The 20,897-nt window shown below is 42.8% G+C and overlaps 1 protein-coding gene across 4 annotated transcripts in view; it reads left to right on the forward strand.

Moving 5' to 3' along the window:
- The first annotated feature begins 20,534 nt into the window (after window positions 1-20,534).
- Window positions 20,535-20,897, forward strand: part of Scn8a (sodium voltage-gated channel alpha subunit 8) — a 157,463-nt gene continuing 157,100 nt past the window's right edge. For all 4 annotated transcript variants that reach the window (XM_051189929.1, XM_051189932.1, XM_051189928.1 and 1 more), the window contains exon 1: window positions 20,535-20,696. The gene's annotated coding sequence lies outside the window, so the exon portion shown is untranslated. The remainder of the gene's footprint in view (window positions 20,697-20,897) is intronic.

The following is a 20,897-nucleotide window of genomic DNA, read 5'->3' on the forward strand; positions in this document are numbered from 1 at the left end:
GACCTCAGTAATTTCTGCAGGAGCCTTGGTTCACTGAAGAAAATGCACTCTGGCCAGGGGTGGTGGTGCACACCTTTAAACCCAGCCCTCTGGAGGTAGAGGCAGGTGGATCTCTGTGAGTTCGAGGCCAGCCTGGTCTACAGAGCGAGTTCCAGGATAGGCAAGGCCACACAGAGAAGCCCCGTCTTGAAAACTAAGATTGCACTTGCAGAGGTCAGAGCAGAACCTTGTGGAGCTGATTCTCCCCTTCTGTTTGTAAGTGGGTTCCGGGGATGGACCCAAGCTGTCAGATGCATGGAAAACAAGCATATGCTCACTGAGCCATCTTGCTGGCCTGTACATGAAAATCACCTGGGATGATTTTTGTGTACGTTCAAATGATTTGTAAAAGTGCTTCCCCTGTTGCTTGCCTGTGGACATCAAATGCATGTGGCAACGTGGACTGGAATTGAAAGAGTCCCTGTGGTTCACTAAAGCCCCTCCTAATAAATACCTGTCAGAAATGCATCCACACTGACATACTAGGCATACTAGAATAAAATCCAAAGACATATTAGAATAGTTTCTGTAGCAGTGTTAAAAGCAACTCCAAATGGAGATGCCTAGTGGTGGTAGATTACACAAAGTAGTGAGGTTCATTGCTACAGCTTGATCTAGGTTGTGGGGGCCCAATCAGTGTGAATGTGCCCTTGGTGGGAATTGTGGGACCCTCCCTTCCTTCAGCACTCAGCCTTGGGGTGAGTTTTCTTATCGAAAGCTTGGCTGAGATCTACTGTGCCAGCAACTGTTTTCAGACTGATGCCCCCCAAACCAGAAGCTAAAACAAACCTTTCTTCTTTATTAAAGGTGATTGTCTCAGCCTGTTACAGTAACAAGATTGATGCAATAAAATAATATAGAACAAAGAAAACAAGTTAGTTAAAACTACAGAGTAATTTTCATAAATTTCACAGTATTACTGAGCAAAAATGCCAAAAATTAAAGAAAAAGCCATTTCATTTGTATATAGTTTTAAAATGGGCAAGACTAACCTGTGGAGTGAGAAGTTGGGGTAATGGCTAACTTCAGGGAGCAGATAGAGTTAGCGATGAGGAGGGCCCACATGGGCTTCTGAGACATACTCTTTTTTTTTTTTTTTTTTTTTTTTTTATGTGATGGCGCTCACTACATGATAATTCATTGAAAGTACATTTAACAGTGTTTTCATTTTTCAGGTATAAGACATCCATTAACCTCAAAGTTACTTGTAAAAGTTTAGGTAGGTCAGGCGTGGTCCCACATACCCCTAACCTCTGCACTTGGGAGGCTGAGTCAGGAAGACCGAGAGTTGGAAGCTGGAGATATTCTGTCTCAAACAACAAGAAAATACAATCTTACGTTTTAATCTTCTCCACTTGTTTGTTTTTGACACAGGTTCCTACTCTGTAGCTCAGGCTGTCCTGGGGCTTGCTATGTTATCCAGGCTGATCTCAGACTTTCAGCGATGCTCCCAGCCTCTCCTGTGCTGGGGTTACAGAGATGAACCACCACACTTAGCTGTGTCGTATTATCAATGACATAAACACACAGGCATGATGGAGTCAGAGTCATGTCTGCCAGCTTCATTTAGTTTCAAAGCCACTATTGAATTTTTCAAGTGAAGTATCAAAACTTACAAGACATTTGATATATATATATATATATATATATATATATATATATATATATATATGCAAAGCAATGCCTGATGTCTGATGTGAAACATTTGGGTACAAGAAGAAAATAAAACTAGCTGTCAGGCTGGCATCTTAGAACTGACAGAGTGGTATATTGAGGGAAAAGCAACATTAGAAAATTATTTATGGAGATAGAGGAATCTTTCATATGTGTTGAATTGAGGATTAAAATAGGCGGTGATGTATTCATTCCAGGGACCTAGAGGAAAATTAGGGGATGGGTCAAATGAAACCGACTATTCCTGTTGGAGATTGGTGCTGGCTAAAGTGATATCAAGAAATGGGAGTCCCTCCCTTCCCACTGGGTGACATGGTCGTTTGCTTAGAGTGACAAAGTTCTCACAAGTGTTTAGCAAAAAGGTGTATATATCACACCTTTCCCCAAAGATTCAGGTGGTTAGTTACAAACATCTTCATGAGAACCACTTTAATAGTGTTTATTATCCACTTTACTGATAGGAAATATGTGAGCTTCTGCAAAAACAGTTCAGTCTAAGAGCCCTTGCTGTCAGACCTGAGCTTCATCCCCAGAGTCCACATGGTGGAAGGAGAGAACCAACCCTCACAAGTTGTCAGATTTCCACACACATGTAATGGTATGCACATGCATGCTTATGTGTGCACACACACAAACATACATGTGCATGGGGTGGGCTTTGGTTTTTGAGTCATTTCTGTTCTTCTAAGTGACCCCTCACCCATATTCCAGTAAGTAACTCCAATAAAACTCATTGGTCATCTAGCTGGATTTCAGTGGTAGCCACACTTTAGTCTGCCATCAGTTACCTATCAAATCCCCCCGAAACCGTGCCACACAACATACCTGTAAAAGGTGATTTACCATTATTGGTATTTCCCACTACCTTCTCACTATGAGACAGCTGAGGAGGTGAATGCCTTCGGAGCTTGGCCAATTTCAAACACTCGGTACAACCTCACTGAATTGAAGGTGGACCTGGGAAGAGATGCACAGTAATAGAGTTTTATGGCATTCCTCATATATGCAGATACATAGGAAGTAAATAACCATAAAGCACTAACAACAGCGGAGACAGGAATAGTGTCCAGGAAGCTAGAGTTTGGTAGCATTTATGACCTTAAGTAGAATGTGCTAAAATCTAAGTTTGCATCATTTACTTAATAAGACTATGTTAAACAAAATTCTCACAGAATTCCTGAAATTTTAGCTGTCTGTTCTTGTAAGCTTTATGAGTCTGCTTGGAGTGAGTCTGCTATATGTTAGACAGGGTCTCGATGTGTAGCTCTGGTTGGCCTGAAACTTTCTGTGTATGCCATGCTGGCCTCAAACTCACAGATCCACCTGCCTCTGCCTCCTTGAGTGCTGGGATTAAAGGCATGTGCCATCATGCCTAGATTAGGTTTGTATTTTACTTTACCAGTTCATTGCTATCTAGCCATGGATGATATATTTTACCTCTTCAAGCCTGTTATTTCTATAGGAGGGAATGTAACACTTACATAAAAGGGTAAAGGCAAGACTAGAACAAGCTTATAAAGTGCTCATCAATATAAAAATGTCAGAACGGTTGTTTCTCTTCTGACCTTCCTAGATCCATTTTAAATGGTCCTGGACAGTGACACTGCCTCTCCATCCCTGGGTCCTACAGTTACATATAAGACTTTAGACACACAAAGATAGGATAGATGATGGACTATTTTCTTTAAATCTAGCTAAATGTTAATGGACTAAGTATTGTTAACTGTTATTTGTTAACTGTTTTGTTATATATTTTACAATGTTAAAGTTAAAACCCTTCTTTTTATTTAGACAGAAAGGAGATGATAGGAGATGTCATTCTGTAACTCTTATTGGTTAATGAATAAAACACCATTGGCCTAATAGGAAAGCAAGATAGGTGGGACTAGGAGACAAGGAGGATTCTGGGAGATGTACTAGAGAGGAGTCGAAATGTAGGACACAGGAGGAGTAAGAGGTCCAGACCTTCTCTCCGGTAAGATGAGACCACGTAGAAACACTTAGATTGATAGAAATGAGTTAATATTTAAGACAAAGCTAGCCAATAAGAAATGCTACTAACAAGCCAACAGCTTTATATCTTTAAAAAAACAAAAAGGAGTTTGTTATCAAAATCTGCATCTAGCACTGAGGTAGAAAGATGCTGAATTCATGGTTAGCCTGGGACTTATAGTATGATGTTGTCTCAAAACCAAAACCTAACAGTATCCACATGTCCTCAGACCCATTATTTCTCGGGAGGCCATGTACACTTCAACCAGGCTTGTGGTTCTCATCTCTGCATCTCTGCTCATGATCCTCCTTCCCAGTTAGATCCCGCCAACATCAGTGTCCCTTCCTGCTTCATCACCTCAGTATCTATGGGACACATGTGATGCACCAGAACCAGCCACCTGCCTTGTGTAAATGTCTCACTATGTTTCTGTTATTTGATTACGCTCAAAGCTCAAATGTCTCCACAGTTGTCCCCAACTGGCAATGCTGTTTGGGGAAGTTGTGGAACCGTGGGCCCTGGGGTTGAGCTAGTGGATGCAGGTCACCACGGCATAGGTGTTGGCCAGTGACAGCCAGCCCCACTTCTGCCCGCATCCCCTGCTTCCTGATCTGCCAGGATGTCAACAGGATACATTACAAACTCCTGCCACACAAGATCCTCTGCCAGCAGGCCTCCCCCTTTAGCAGGGTGAGACATCTAGAACTGTGATCCAAGTAAGTCCTTCTTCCTCAAGTGACTCCATATTTGAAGGTAGAGACCCAGAGGTGCAGTAGGCAACAATTTACCTGAGGTCACAGTTGGGACTGGGATCCAAATTCCTGTGGCCTGCCTGCTTCAGAAGCTGAACTAGTCCCTGTGAACCATTTAGCTGCTTGGATAATTACCCTAAAAACACAAAACAACAACAACAAAAACCTTAGCTGAGTTTAATGTTAACATATTACAACTGGGGCTTTCCCCATGTCTGCGTTTATCTGCTTTGTCAAAATCATGCTTTGTCTCCTGAGGACTTTATAAAATGACTTCTTTTATATCAAATATTACAATGAGCAATGGGGCCAGGCGGTAGTGTTGGCAGCAGTGCATGCCTTTAAATCCCAGCACTCGGGAGGCAGGGTTCCAGGTCACCCTGGCCTACTGAGCAAGTTCCAGGAAAGCCTGCTAAGCTAGAGAGAAATGCAGTCTAGAAAAACAAAACTAAAAACCAAACACTGGGCAATGGGGGTTGTGAGCTATTCCTTTGCTAGATACATTATAAAACACCCATATAGTGGAATATTATACAGCTAAAACAAAGAACAAGGATGTTCATCATGTGTGAACATGAGAACATTTCTGAGATACAGTGTTAAAATCACAAGTCATGAAGGCTTTTGTAGAAACCTTTGGATAAAACGAAAAGATGGTTAAGAATTTTTTTATACGTATTTTTAATTTGTTTAAAAGACCTAATCCATATTATTATGAGGCTTTTAGTATGAGCACTGAACAATCATAAATGCTAAAGATGATAATATAAAGTGCTTGCTCAGTGTGTCAGGCCCTGGGTTTAGTTCTCAGGCAACACAAATGTATACACACGTACATACTTACACATGCACATACATGTACATACATACATACATGAACATGAACATGCACACACACATGCATATACCCATATATTACAAAGAGAAATGAAAACACACATACACCCATACATACACACATATAGATACACAATGCACATACATGTACATACATGCATGCATGAACACATACATGCATATACCCATACATACAAACAGATAAACATACACCATATATTCACACATACATGCACACACATGTGTACGCACACATATGTAAACATGGATGAACACACACATACCCATACATACACACACAGTGCTGTAATCACTGGAGCACACACATCCCATAGTACACACACAGTGCTGTAATCACTTGAAAAAAAAACATGTATGGAAACCATTGTGGCAGAGAAGGAAAGGGCAGCTGACGCAGGAGCCCTGTACCCCTCCAATTATAGCGCACAGTAAGTAGCGCCTTCAGAGGAGGATGTTTTCAAGCTATCTTCACATATTCCAGCCAATGGGGTGCAGGCGTCTTTGAAGAAAAACCTCCCATCTTCTGGCTGTGTGTCAATCAACAGACTCATGCTCCTGAGTGGCACTGTAGTGCAAAGCTGCTTTGCACAGTTCCTCCAGTCACCATGGGTTTAGGATTGTATCTAGTTAGATTTCTGTTGCTGTGATAAAACACCGACCTAAAGCAAGCTGGGGAGGAAAGGGTTTATTTGGCCTATGCTTCCTGATCATAGTCCATCATGAAAGGAAGTCAGGGCAGGAACTTGGAAGCAGGAACTGAAGCAGGATCCATGGAGGAACTAGCTTCATCAGCTCCCCAAGGCGTGATCCGCTTGTTTTTAATGCAACGCAGGACCAGGCTGGGCTCTTTCACATCATTAACGAAGAAAATACCCCACAGACAGGTAAAATGATGGAGGTATTCTCTCAACCGACACTTTCTCTTCATAGATGAGTCTAGCTTGTGTCAGGTTGACCAAACACTAACCAGAAGTGGAAGTCTGTATGATTGCAGTTGGCATTGTCTTTGTTATACACCACTCTAGCACAGACTTTTCCTTTCAGGGTAAAATTTTAGGTGACTCTTTCAGACTGTTAATAACTTATTTCACTTGATAAACATATATTTTTTATGCTGGCTGCAATTCTTGCCAAGACAGTTTTATAAATTCCCTTTCCCATTCGTACCTAGTGCCATAGTAGGCTCATCCTACACATACAAGCCTCCATTTCATCACAGGAACTGTACTTCTTTAGACCCTTTAGCTTCTGTCACTGGTGTTAGTGGCCGCTGGCTTTCCAGTGATCAGACCTGAAGAACATGTGGGGCACCCTGTGGGAGAGAAGCTCTTGGACGAAGCATCCTGAAGTGGGAAAGCCAGGAGACTGTACTGTACTGGCTGTGCGAGTACAGTGCTGCCAAGCAGGCTTGTGCAGTGAGAAAAACTGCAGAGTACTCGCCGGTGCCCGCCTCTCACCGACAGCACAGTCTTCGGTGTTTTATGCCAAAAGAGGGTTTTGAGTAGAATAGCTTGGTCTGACCTCTATTCTAGAGGGCCCCCCGTGCATGTGAGAGAAGGGTCCAGGTAAAGACATCAACCAAGAAGACTTTGAGACAAGTCAGGTGAAAAATGCTGGCCACTTGTGGGAGGCGAGCTGGGGAGAATTGAAAGCCTGGTTTTGCTGACAGATCCATTGAGAGGGCCAAGAGAAATACAGCAGTCAACCATGGCTCCAGGGTTTTTTCTTGGAGACATTTTCCACAAACGGGCAGAGCTTTTATTATTTGATGAGCTTCACTATACATAGAATGCTGACAAGCAGAGATGCAGGCGTCCCTGGGATGCAGGTGCTGGGCCAGGTTGTCTGCAATCCCTCTGCCCCATTGGTGAAAGCCAGATATCCTGAGGAAGACTGAACCTCGGCGCCTCCATTTGAACTATAAACCTGAGTTTTCCAGATGGTCCTAGACATCCTAGATGTGAATGCATCATGAGGAAAGGTCTGGAAGGGTGACACATCATGAGGCAGACATTCACGAACCTTCTCAATTTACTGAACCCTTAATGTCTCTGTGATTTTGAATGGTGTCCCTGGGAACCATCCCATTATTGGCTAATTAGGCCCCAACAACTTAATAAGCAGCTTTATCCCAACAGCTAAGGCAAGTGTGTAAATCAGCAGTGGTTCAGTAGGTGGACTCTGAGCATCACACAGATTCCATGTTGATGTTAGGACCAGGTCAGATCCATCACCCCACTGTTTTCTGTATTGATTGCCACATGGTCTTTCTTTGTAAAGACTGTTGAAAACCCAGCTTTATAAAGAGTTGATTCATTTAAAAGAAAGTTTGTCATGTAATGCTGAATTTGTGAACACCTTCAAGCTAAAGGTTGCACTGTATATGACAGATGTTGAATGTTGGCGTTTCTCTCAAGAAGTCAAATTATCTCTGAAAGCCTCTGGCACTTTCATATCGTGGGATGCCTTGATGCATAGTTAAGGAGCTGCAGACTTTGGGCACTTGAAGGAACTAAAATCATTACAGGGCAAGGACTTTACATTCCATGTACAGCGGGAAGTAAAAGGTAAAATATTAGGCAGGGAGTACTTGTGCATGATTGGTTAGTCACATTTTATCTAGGCAGATGGAACACCAGGCACACATAGTCTTAGTCTCTGGAAATGCATGTGATAGCTAAGAAGAGATGGATGATAAGCAGATAGACAAACAGGCATGTGCATTCATGCATACACATGAATAGCTGTAATACACCATGATGACTTTATCCCCAGAGCCCTACATGACAGAAGAACAGATTTCTGATAGTTGTCTTCTGACCATCACATGCACACACAAAATGAATAACATATTTTAAAAATTTAAGTATATATTATTGATTTTTGACTTGGGAGGAAGTGAGGGAAGGCTTAGCTTTATGAAACATGGGATGATGTTAGACCAGGAGCTGCGATGAACAACTGATAAGGCCAGACATGATGCTTCATACTTATAATTCCAGCAATGGAGAGACTGAGGCAAGTTTGAGGTCAGTCTGGGCTACACAGCAATAAATAATACATAATAAATAAATAAAGTCAATGCAGGAAAGGGTGAACTATGTAAGCAACTGTGCAGATGTGACATTGCACAGCACATCTGAGAATGACACTGGATCTTGTGACTGGGGCCCACGGATTAAAACCACAGATTAAGAGTGGGAAGGCAGTCAGTCTCTGACTGGGGAGACCGCTCAGCAGCATATTAGTTTGGTTGCAGTGATACTGTATCATGACCAAGGCTATTTAAGAAGTTTCAGAAGGAACTTACAGTTCCAGGGAAGCATGGTGGTGGAGGAGGCATGAGAGCAGCTGGTAGCCAGAGCAGGATGTTGAGAGATCAGATCATGAACTGCAAACACAAAGCAGAGAAGGAAAGGGGGGAAAAATCCCCAACAACCTAGAAGTGGAGTGAGGCTCAGTGACACACTTCCTCCAGCAAGTCTCCACTTCTGGAAGGCTTCATAACTTCTCCAAAAAAACACCATCATTTGGGAGCTAAGTGTTCACATATGTGAACACACATGGGATATTTTTCATTCAAACCACCAGTGGATAAAGCACCTTTTGTGAGGGCCTGAGGACCAGAGTTTGCACCTGTAGAACCCACATTAAAAGTCGGGGTGTGTGTGTGTGTGTGTGTGTGTGTGTGTGTGCGCGCGCGCGCGCGCGCGTGCGCGACAGCCTGTAATTTCAGCAAGTGGGAGGCAGAGACAGGGAGTGCCTGGGTACCCAGACAAGCCAGAATAGGGTCCTCTGGGTTCCTCAGGAGACCCTGCCTAAACATCCAAGGTGGAGAGTAATCTAGGAAGATAATTGATGCCAACCCACACCCACCCACACCCCCTCACACACACACACACACACACACACACACACACACGTGCACGCACTCACATGTGCCCATGCATGTACACATGCTTACATGCCACATACACATACACAGGAAAAAGAAAGGGGAGGGTGAAGCAACCCAGGAACTATGAATAGATTTGAATGAAGTACTATGGAGATTAAACTTTATTGTGTCAACTACAGGGAGCTGTCATGTGTAAGGAGTATGTCCCCCGGCCCCCTCCTGGCCTGGGCCCACCGCCATGCCTGCCCCAAATAATACACAGAGACTCTGTATTTGATATAATGCTGTTGGCCAGTTACTTATTTCTTATAGTCTAGCTCTGTCTTAAGTATTAACCCATTTCCATTAATCTAAGTATTTTCACGTGGTCTCATCTTACCAGAGAGAGGGCCTGGACCTCTGTTGTCTCCAGTCTCTACATGCTGACTCCTCCTTACTACTTCCTCTTTCCTCCTTGTCTCCTAGTCCCTCCTATCTTCCTTTCCTATTGGCCAATAGGGCTTTATTCATTAACCAATAAGAGAAACATATTTACAGAATGACATCTCCCATCAGTCATGGATTTCTATAGTGACTGATTTGATCAATTTCAGAAAGACAGATATGGAGACAGGCAGGAATGGGGGATAGTGGTGCAGAGACTAAAAGGGTGACCATGTGAGCCAGCTATTGCTGCATTATTCTGTGTAACAATGTGTTTTTCCTTAATAATGAGCCTATGGGGTTGCTGAGGAGGCTGGGGCAGTGCCAGGTCTCTTCCACAATCTCCACAGAGTTCTGTCAGTGACCAACCAGGGCACATTGTTCTCAGAGTTGACCTCTATGCCAGAGATTTAGCCCAACAGTGTGAAGGTGTACGTAAAGCCTTTGCTATTACCATCCCTGCTCATGCTTATTGAACAAGTCACATAGCTAAATCTGAGGGCATCCTGGCAGAGAAATGTGTTCTGTCCTCTCTAGGACCCTGCAATGGAAGGAAGAAAGAATTTTTCTGTTAAAAATTCTTTTGCCATGTAGTAGCAGCAAGAGCTAATTAGGGCAATGGCAGTGGAAATCGGGACATGAGGAATTAAGTCCTTTGATATTAATGATCTTGGAGGTCTTCTCTAAGTGAGATCTCTCTTGGCCATATGGATAATATACTAACACCTGTTAGGTGCTTTGCAGGGGAATAAACAGTATACCAAGTGCTTATATACACAGACCAATGTGATCCTGTCAAACCACCAGGAGACAAGAGCTAACATTTTTCTCCATTTCGCAGACAAGGAAACCAAAGCTTGGTAGTTACATAACTGAGCAAGATTAAAAGGCTATGGTGAAGTGTGGATTTTAATCCATTATGCCTGTCTCTGTGGCCCACATGAGTGATCCCAGCAAACATCATTTCCCTACTGTGCCTATTGTAGAGTGAAGCCTACAGAAAAAGCTTTGTGGAACCATCGGTAGGGGCTGGATGCCTAGATTCAGGTACATGGCATATTCTTATAGATACAAGCTAGTTGAGAACTTAAAAGAATTTTAAAAATGTGTGTGTGTGTGTGTGTGTGTGTGTGTGTGCACATGTGTGTTAGTGTGTGTGCACAGTGGGCTGACTCATTCCTTCCATCATGTAGGTCTGGGGGATTGACTCAGATGGTCAAGGTTAGCAGCAGGGGCCTTTACCTGCTGAGCCATCTTGGCAGCCTGGCAAAGGTTTTGTGTTTCGAAGTAACCACCAAAGGTGGGATAAACTGAGAAGACATAGATAACATCATGGGAATTCACACGGATTGCAGCAGAAAGGAAGGATAGAGTGAGTGGCATCGTCCCCAATGCCAGTGTTCTGCAGGACTGCCTTTGCTGGAGGAGATTAGGGGTAATCTCAGAGATAACATCTTCCAACTGGAGTCTGCTGGCATCACAGAGAGCTGGGGTATTAAAAACCTGTGTCTGTGGAAGAGAACGGTAAATTTAGGAAGCCATAATGTCTGGAGTGAGGATAGAACATTAACTAAATTATTATTGAATAGTATGGAAAACAGTGAGATGGGACAGCCCAAGAAGGAAAGCTGTTTAGCTGCTGGACTTTTAGTAAACCTTGGGTGACCTCTAAATGTGGCTGTGAGGACAGGAACAGATCCGGAGACCCATGTAGACTCATAGATGATCTGAGGTGATAGGTACCTAGTCCTGTGACACTCCTAGAACATCTAGATGAACCAGGAGTTGCTGACTTGTAATTCAAGGATGTAATCCATGATCCATGCAAAACTGGGTGTTTGTGAGTGTGTCTGTGTGGGTATATGTGTACATGCATGAAGTGGGTCATTTTTTTTTCCTGGAGGGAAAGAGAAGTCTATGCTTTTCATCAGATTTTTCAAAGGGGTCTTTGAGTCTAAAAAATCCTTCGAACAGATGCTCTTACAGCTTCTTGGGCAAACATTTCAGACACCTTCCCTTGTAGAGGGTAGGAGTAGCTTGTTCTGATCTCTTCCACCCCTATTCCTGCTCATGCCCTGTGGAGCAGCACTGGCTAAGTTTAACTCACTCATCTTTCTAAAAAGAACTCACTTCTTTTTGCCCCTTGGATGAGCTTAGTTGTTAAAGGAGATCCTTGACAGGTCCCATATTTTGAAGATCATCCGCTGAGTCAGCCAATAGTCTTGTATTTTGAAGAGTCTGTAAGTTTGGCAACCCAGAACCTAGCAGATTCTATTACTGGAAACTAGGTACTCCCTCAGGGTGGAGCTTCCATATTTGTTAAAATACTGGAGAAAGGATTTAGAATGATATCCGCATTCACTGTTTGAGAGCTGCCACAGAATAAGTAAGGGGGATGTGGCTGCTTTAACTAACATATATATTCCTCATTTTTGTGGCAAGAATATTTAGACCAGGAGAATTCTGGGGAGAGGAACACAGACAGTGAGTCGCCAGAAAGATGCCTTGTAGCTACCGGGAAGAAAGGACACCTGGGCATTGTCTGGTAAGCCAAGGCTACATGGAGATACATAGATTAATAGAAATGGGTTAATAATTAAGAGAGAGCTAGCCAGTAAGAAGCCTGAGCCATAGATTAAACAGTTTATAATTAATATAAGCTTCTGTGAGGTTTTGTTTTGTTTTTTGTTTTTTTGTTTTTTTTTTGAGACTGAATGGCTGTGGGACTGGACAGGACAGAAACTTCCTTCTACACCTTCTGATACTCTGTGTCCTTTGACTAACAAACCCTTTATCCCCTTACCCCATGTCAATTGGCACCATTACTCTCTGCTTGCATGATCTCGACTCTACCAGATGGCACATGTTTGTGAGATCAAGCAGTATTTGTCTTTCTGGCCTTGGTTTATCTCACTTTATGTCTCTCAGGCTAATCCTGGTGTCATACCTGAAAGGATCCCTTTGTGTAGCATTCTACGTGGCTACATGACATCCCCTTTATCCAGTCATCCACTGAAGGGCATTTGGACTGATGGCATTGCTTCACTGTTAGGAATAATGATACCCAGGATTGCAGTTATCTGTTTGGCTTACTTCTTTTGTGTCTACTGGTTATATTTTATTTATTCATTCATTTATTTATTGTAGGAGACCAGTATGGGTATAGAAATCAGAGGAAAACTTAGAGAAGTCATTGCTTTTCTTTCCTGTGGATTGAACTCTGATCATTAGGCTTGGCAGCAAGCACCTTCTCCACTCAGGTGTCTTACTCTCCCTTCCTTGATCATATACTCAGTTTGCTGGATCATATTGTAGTTTTGTTTATATTTTGGATTTTTTGAGCAACTTTCATACCATTTTCTACTATGGCTGTATAAGTTTACATTCCTATCAATAGTGTATCAGGGTCTACTTTTCTCTACATGCTTGTCAAAACCTATTTTTTAAAAATACTTTTATAATAGTGAATCTAACAGGTGTGAGATGACAGGTCATCATGGATTAATTTGCATTTCTGTAATCATTCACCTGTGGTTAGGAGGCTGGGTCTGTAACCAGCTGACAGGAGTTGGAGGGAGGAGCCAGGCGGAGAAGGGTTTATAAAGAAGGGCGAGAACAGCACAAGGACTTCTTGGGAGACTCTGAAGTGGTGAGCTAGGTGAGCGACCTGCTATTGAGCCTCTCTGGGAAGCAAGATTCTCTGAATCTTGAGTTCTTTAGTGGAACAGAGATTTAAATAAGCTTCCTTAGTAGCTTTGTGTGTCTCAGGGAGCAGAATCCCTCAGGCTTCGGCTCTTGTGCCCTAGCCACTACTGGTAGCAAAAATTGTTGTACCTTTTACTAATACTGAAATTGCTTCATTATGGGCAGAAAATGAAAACTGGCAAAGAGCTTGTAGTAATTTTATGAGAGTGATAAGTAACAAATATCCAAAAGGAAGAGGTTTCAGTTTATAAAAAAAGGAATAAATGGATTTTACCTCACATACTAAAAGGCACCCCAATTTCTGGAGCTCCTACATTTTATACTGATGAAAATTAATCAGGCAAGGCAGGTTATAAGTCAGGAAAAGCAAAGTGGTTCAAAGCCCTTGTGATTCAGTTCAGAAGTTAGAATTGTATGCTATTCTCATGGTATTGTAAGATTTTTCAGAGCCTCTTGATATAATGACTGATTCTCAATATGCAGAAAGAATTGTCGTACATATTGAAACTGCTGAATTTATTGCTGATAAGTCGGAATTAACTTCACTAATTATGGGATAATCAGGAATAGAAATCATCCCATGTATTTAACACGTATCAGGTCCCATACGGGTCTGCCAGATCTCTAGCACGAGGTAATGATGAAATTGATCAGGTATTAATAGGAAATGTGCTGGCAGCCTCAGAGTTTCATAGAAGACACCACGTCAATACCAAGTGTTTAAAAAAGGACCTTTCCATCACTTGGCAACACACCAGGGAAATTATAAGAAAATGTCCTCCTTGTTCCTTGTACAATTAAACTCCACCACCTGCAGGAAGTAACCCAAAGGGTACTAAAAAATGAAATTTGGCAAATGGATGTGTTTCAGTTTTCAGAGTTTGGGAAATTAAAATACATACACCATATAATAGATACATATTAAGGATCTCAATGGGTGACTGTTTTGACTTCTGAAAAGGCTGACTCTGTAATTACAAATCTATTAGAAGTTATGGCCATTATGAGGATACCTATAGAAATTAAGGACAATGCTCCAGCATATGTGTCCACTAAATAAAACACTTTAAAAGCATATTATGACATTAAAACATTTTACAGATATTCCATAAAACCTTATAGGACAGTTACAGAAAGGTCTAATTGAATTTTGAAAGAAATGTTTAATAAACAGAAGGGAGTAATAAAGACTCCCTAGAGGCAGACTGCATAATTCATTATTAATTTTGAATTTTCTGAATGCTAATGAAGAAGGAACAGCAGCTGTGGAGAGACATTGGACAATAGAATTAAATCAGCCTGTGTACTTTCAAGATGTGTTGACCTCAGAATGGAAACCAGGATTTGTGCTATGTTGGGGAAGAGGTTTTGCTTTTGTTTCTACAGGAGAAGAAAAGCAATAGATACCATCAAAATTAATAAAGATTCTATTTGAACAGGAGAGACATCTTGACCAGGAGAAGTGATAGTTCATCAACCAAAGTGGTGATTTGACATGTCAAAAGTTAGGGTTGGGCCAGGGTTTTGTTTTTGTTTTTATTGAAGAATAAAATTATCTACCCTGAAGAAATTTGGACAGATAGACATCTAAAGAAGAAGGGAAAAATGTCAAGAAAAAATTATCAAGAAAAGAAACAATCTGGCATGATGGCATACTTACTTTCCACAGGGTAAAATCTCCTTACCTTTTGAAATATTTGGTGTCCCAATTCAATTATAAACCAAAGCTGGCTTTAGAGTTGGAGTGTGGCTGTCTCCTTCTCTAAACCCAAGTATACTGTTAAAGAAAATTCAGAGTGTTTCTCCAATGAGCCACTTGGTATGGGACAGAAGAAACCTAATCTAGGATATTCTTTCCTTTCATATTTATTATCTTAAATTTTAAAATTTCCATTTTGTTATTAATAATGTATAAGTTTTCCACAGTGAACAATACATTTTTCTAATGGCAACCTCTGAAGTCTCCAAAAGGATGATGGGGCCCCACAATGATTCCACCTGGATCACAATAAAGCCATTGGGTATCAGTCCTCCAAACAACAGGAAGTAATTGTAAGGATGGTACCCACATTCCTAAGAGGTGGGGAGAAAGGAATTTGGTCATTTGTAGGGATAGATGCTTGTCATCATTTATGGGGGCTGTTTATTAATTGTTACTGGTATTGGCAAGGGAGGAAATAATACAAATGATATTATATCCAGGTATCTCTTAGAAAAAAGGGGAAAAGAAAAGAAATAGAGGGGAGATATAGGACTGATAGGATGAAAGGGAAGATTGTTGAATCTACTTTAGATAATAGGGTAGATTATTGAATCTATTATAAATTAAAGGACAACTATTGATCTAAAATGCTTTGTATTTGTAAGGATTTATATAAATTTAAGGTCATTTTTGTTACAATACACTATATATATTTCTACTCTTGTTTAAAGGATTTTTGTATGTTGATACAGATTTAAAGTTATTTTTGTTACATTGTATATTATGTTTCTACTTGTCTAAAGGGTTTTTGTAGATTGATGCAAATTTAAAGTTGTTCATTACCACATATTATATATGTGTGTTTCTCCTCTTGTTTAAGGTATTTTACTAATGCAGTTCATTTAGCAATGTGAGATCAAGTTCTAGTTTTTGAAAACTATTATTACAAACTATATAGGACAATCAAGAAACATGTTAATAGTCATTTGTAACTATTTTTGTAGATATGTTAGGTATGTTTTCTAGGTTAAATAAATATATTTTAGATATATGGTCTTCAAATACTTCAAAAACCTGTAGAATATGGCATTTAAAATATTTTATTAATTTAAAGATTTTCGTGACAAGGAGACACATCTGCTCCTGGCAACACTGATTGACTTCAGAGAAGATGATGGGCATTGAAGTGATTCTTTATGGAGTTTGCTTTCATTGTGGCAAGGTCAGCCACCAGGCAAAGAAACTGTTCTTGACTTTAACTGATGACACAGAGGAAATTGACGGACAAATTACCAATATAGGTGGGACAGCCTTTCAGGTTCCCTGCTTCATTAGAAGCCTGCCAGCTTCAGGCCTATAAGATGAAGCTGGGTGCCACAGTTGCAAAGGCAGTCAGATGTCTCTGGCATTTCGAGAGTTTTTGGAAGTCATTTGCAATGCACCTTTTGTTTACTTAAATAGTATATCCTTCTGGTGTTTTTGATGGAGTTGAAGACTAGATAGTTATAGTTGTGGTTTTCCTTGGTTATAATAGAGAGTAAATTAGGCACAAAATTTTAGATTCAATAAGATAGGTTAGACAATGAGATATTTTCATTTAATTAGTCAGACACAAATGAACTGGAATTTATTATATTATATTGTGACTGTACTCTTTACTGGATAATTTTCTTACTGTATACAGACTTATTTTAAAGTTAAAACCTTTCATTTTTTTGTTGTTGTTTAGACAAAAAAGGGGAAATGTTGTAGAATATTACTTAATGTGTGTTACTTTTGTTTATGTACTGGAATATGTCTAGTGATGCAAAGATATGTTTGATTAAATAACATTTACCTGTAGTCAGGGGGCTGGGTCAGCAACTAGCTGACAGGAAGTTGTAGAGAGGAGCCAGGTGGAGAAGGTTTACGAGGAAGGGTGAGGACAAACACAAGGATTTCTTGGGAGACAGAAGGAGGTGAGCTAGGTGAGCTGCTTGCTATTCAGCCTCTCTGGGGAGCAGGAGTCTACCTCAACCTTTGAATCTTGAGTTCTTTAGTGGGACAGAGATTTAAATAAGTTTCATTAGTAGCTTTGAGAGAGTCAGTTCCTTTCGGAACAGAATTCCTCAGGCTTTGGTTCTTGTGGCCTAGCCACTGTTGGTAGCAGCTGAGTGGCAGTTGGTGAATAGGATAGCTGTAGTTTAAAAGTCAGAAACAATTAAAAAAAGAAAAACAACACATCTGAGCCCATTTTCATTCAAACCACCGCAAAACCATATATACTAAATACATAATAAAAACTTAAAAAACAAAACAAAACAAAACTGCTCATTTGTAATTCCCACATGCTTTGGGGCTTTAGTCTGTTTTTATTCATCCTAGACAGAGAGCATAACAACCCATCTCACCCCACATCAGCAATCTACCTCAGCAACCCACCTCACCCTACCCCACCTCAGCAACCCACCCCACCTCAGCAACCCACCTAACCCCATCCCACCTCACCCCACCCCATCAATTGATAATTATTTGTATATATTCAGGGAGGAGAGGGACTGATGTACATCTTGAGCCCTGCTCCTTCTTTCTGTAGAGGAATGCTAATGGGTCCAATGTTGTGGTGTTTCTTTTGGGGAATCTGATATCATGTTAGCACACTTGTAAAATACAGAAAAATTAACTGTACTTCTACACATTTCCTAGGAATGATGAGAAACCAAAATAATATAAATTGTTAAGCAACACATCACACACACACACAAATACAAAATATTTAGGAGCGATTCCTAGAAAGGCGAATAAGGCCTGTCTCCTGAAAAATCACAGGACACTCAGAGCACTCAGAAGACCCTCATGGTGATGAAATGGAAGAGTTTTGGCTCTGTTGTCATGGAAATTTCCCCAAAGCTGATGCTATAAACCAATGCAATTTTGATCAAAGTTCCAGTGACTTCTTGTTGCTGTTGTTCTGTAGAACCTGATAAAGATTCCAGAGTTTATAGGAGAATGTGAAAGACCTAGAGTTGGAAACCCAGCACTGGAGAAAGAAGAGCAGAGTGAGAGAGAGGGAGAGGCTGGCCTCCAAGTTGTCATCCAGATCCTTGTGTCTCAGGCTTCCTAGTGCCATGAAGCCCATGCTGCTTATGACATCCAGGGGCACATCATGCTCTATGTGTGCTACACCCCTGCACATGTGTGCTACACCACTGCATGAGATCTTCAGCCTGGAAAAAGGCTTCAACTGGCAGATTTCAAAGTTTATTTTAAAGCAAGAGTATACAAAGCCAGGTAAACATGCAAATGAACAACAGAGTCCAGAACTAGAGCCTTCAATCTGCTTAAAACATGGTCCACAGAAGGAGGAGGAGAAGGAGAAGAAGAAGAAGAAGAAGAAGAAGAAGAAGAAGAAGAAGAAGAAGAAGAAGAAGAAGAAATAAATAAACTGGACTTCACAAAACTTAAGGGTCTTTACTTTTGGAATGACTTTTTTCAAGAGACTAAAAATATAAGCCCATACTAGGAAACAATATTTGCCAGTCATGTAGCTGTTAGAAGATGTGTATCCATAATATACAAATAGCTCTCAGAATTCAATAAGAAAACATCCTCTCAACTATGGAATACTTGCAATAGACAACTTCAACCAGGAGAATTTACTGAGCCAAGACATTTAACACGTTTAGTCATTAGTGAGACAGAAGCTAACACCACAGTGGGATAATCAATCACACTATTACAACAGCTAAAATTAAAGACTGGTCATATCAGATGTGGATGAGGATATGGGGCACTGAGGCCCTACTGGGCTGCTAGCCAGAATGTAAAATGGCAAAAGCACTCTGAAAAGCAGTTCAGAAGTTCCTTTCCTTTCTTTGTTATTTTGGTTTTGAAAGGCATGGCCTCATGTAGCCAGAAACTTGCTATGTGGGTGAGAATGACCTTGAGCAGTTTATGTGGTGGCTGTTGGGGATTGGATCCAGGGCTTTGTGCATGGTGGGCAAGTGCTGTACCTGTAGCCCTGGACTTTGCTTGTCATGTACAACCCAGAGGACTCAGTCATTTAATTCTTTGGTATTTACTTATATCCAGAGATAAAAGAGTATGCTTCCATACAAAGATGCGCACAGTGTTCATAGAAGCTTAATTTGTAACAAGCAAGAATCTAGCACTAGCCTCAATGCCATAAGTAAGCAAATGAAAATTGTGGTAGGTCCCTCCATAATGATCACTGCCCAGCAGTAAGAAAAAATGAACACCTTACAGGCAACAAAATAGTCATGCTGAAAGAAGAGTCCTACACCCCCTAGAAGTTCATACTATGCGATCTCATTAGTTCTGGAAAATGCAAACTAATGTACAATAATAGATCAGTGGTTGCCTGGGGGAGGGTGTGGGTGGGTGGGCAATGCAGGGAGGTTTATGAAGAAACACCAGGAAACCCTGGGTGCACCCATCACCTTATTGAGGAGCTCCTGAACACATCCACATGTCAAAACTGTATATTCTAAACATGCAGCTTATTGTGCGCCAAATATATCTCAGGAAAGCTACTGTAAAATGCATGCAGTGGGCACATTATGCGACAGCCTGTGCTAGGCTGTGTTAGAAAAGTGTAAATGCCTTTCCCCTTTAGTCTCTACAATAAAGCCATCAGTTTGGTGCTGTGATTGACTGCTCCCACCTAGTGACGGAGCGAGCACCGAGGTCTGGACAGATTGTCACCCACCAGTGCTTAGCTAAGAGGTGCTATTCCGTCTCAACTATATTTGCATTAGAGACACAAGGCTGGGAGTTCTGGTCTTCACTGTGTAGATCCTTAGGCATGTGGCGGAAGCAGTTCAGAGCGTCACGCCAACTTCACAGAGCGACCCACTGAATTTCGAGAGGGTAAGGTGACCTCTACGCCTTCAAACCCGAGGGCTGTCAGGGAAGCAGTGTCTCTGCCACTCGGATCAGGGCCCTGTCGTCACACTGGATACCATCTGCTGGGTTAACGACTATCGGTTGAGCAAAGATTAAGTCGTTCGGCCAGAAACTTCAGCTGCGGTTACTCGATGACCGAGTGTGCCCAGGAGCAAGGAGAGACTTGTCATTGACCAGGGCCGCACAGCATTTTTCGGGTGTCGACGCCGCCGGTGCTGGCGGGGCCGGCGGGGGCGTCGCGGAGGGAGGCGGGCCCGGGGACGCTCGCAGGAGCTCGGGCGCGGCGCCCCCTGCCGGCTGGGCTCCGGCGAGCATCCATCCAGTCCGGAGCGCGGGGACGCCGGCCGGCCAGCTGGTAGCGACAGGGCAGGCGGGCGGGCGGGCGGGTGTGCGAGCGAGCGCGCCCGGCAGGGTAGGTGGCCGCTGGGAGAGCGGGCGCGGGACACGGGCCGAAGGGCGGGCTGGGGGCGGACGAGCGGGCGGGGGTCGAGTGGGCGCCGAGGGTCGCGCGGGGGACCGGCGGCGGGGGCGCGCGGCGGCGGCGGGGGCGCGCGCGGCGCGAGTCATCAATTATGCAAGGACTCGCACGGCGCGGGAGGGGGCGGGCGCGGGGAGCGCTCCAAGATGGCGCCCACCGCAGTCCCGCCCGCCGCAGCCTCGGCACCTCTGCAGTTCGGCCGCGCCTCCCGGGCCCCGCGCTAGGGCCGCCGCCGCCCCGATCGCCCGCCCGCCGCCGCCACAGCCGCCGTAAGTTGCCCCGGAGTCCCCGGCCCTGGCGCCGCTCCTCGGCCTGGGCTCTGCCTGTCGCCCCGGGACCCTGGAGCGAGGCTCGCCCCTCTCCGCCCGGGGCTTTGCCGCAGAGCGCGCGGCGCGGCGCGGCTCGCGGGCCGCTGGGCTCGCTCTCGGGGCTCGCGGGGGTATGAATGGCCGTCCGTGGAACGGGGGTTT

This window comes from Phodopus roborovskii, unplaced genomic scaffold, assembly GCF_943737965.1.
Source record: "Phodopus roborovskii unplaced genomic scaffold, PHOROB, whole genome shotgun sequence".
Classification (NCBI taxonomy): Eukaryota; Metazoa; Chordata; class Mammalia; order Rodentia; family Cricetidae; genus Phodopus; species Phodopus roborovskii.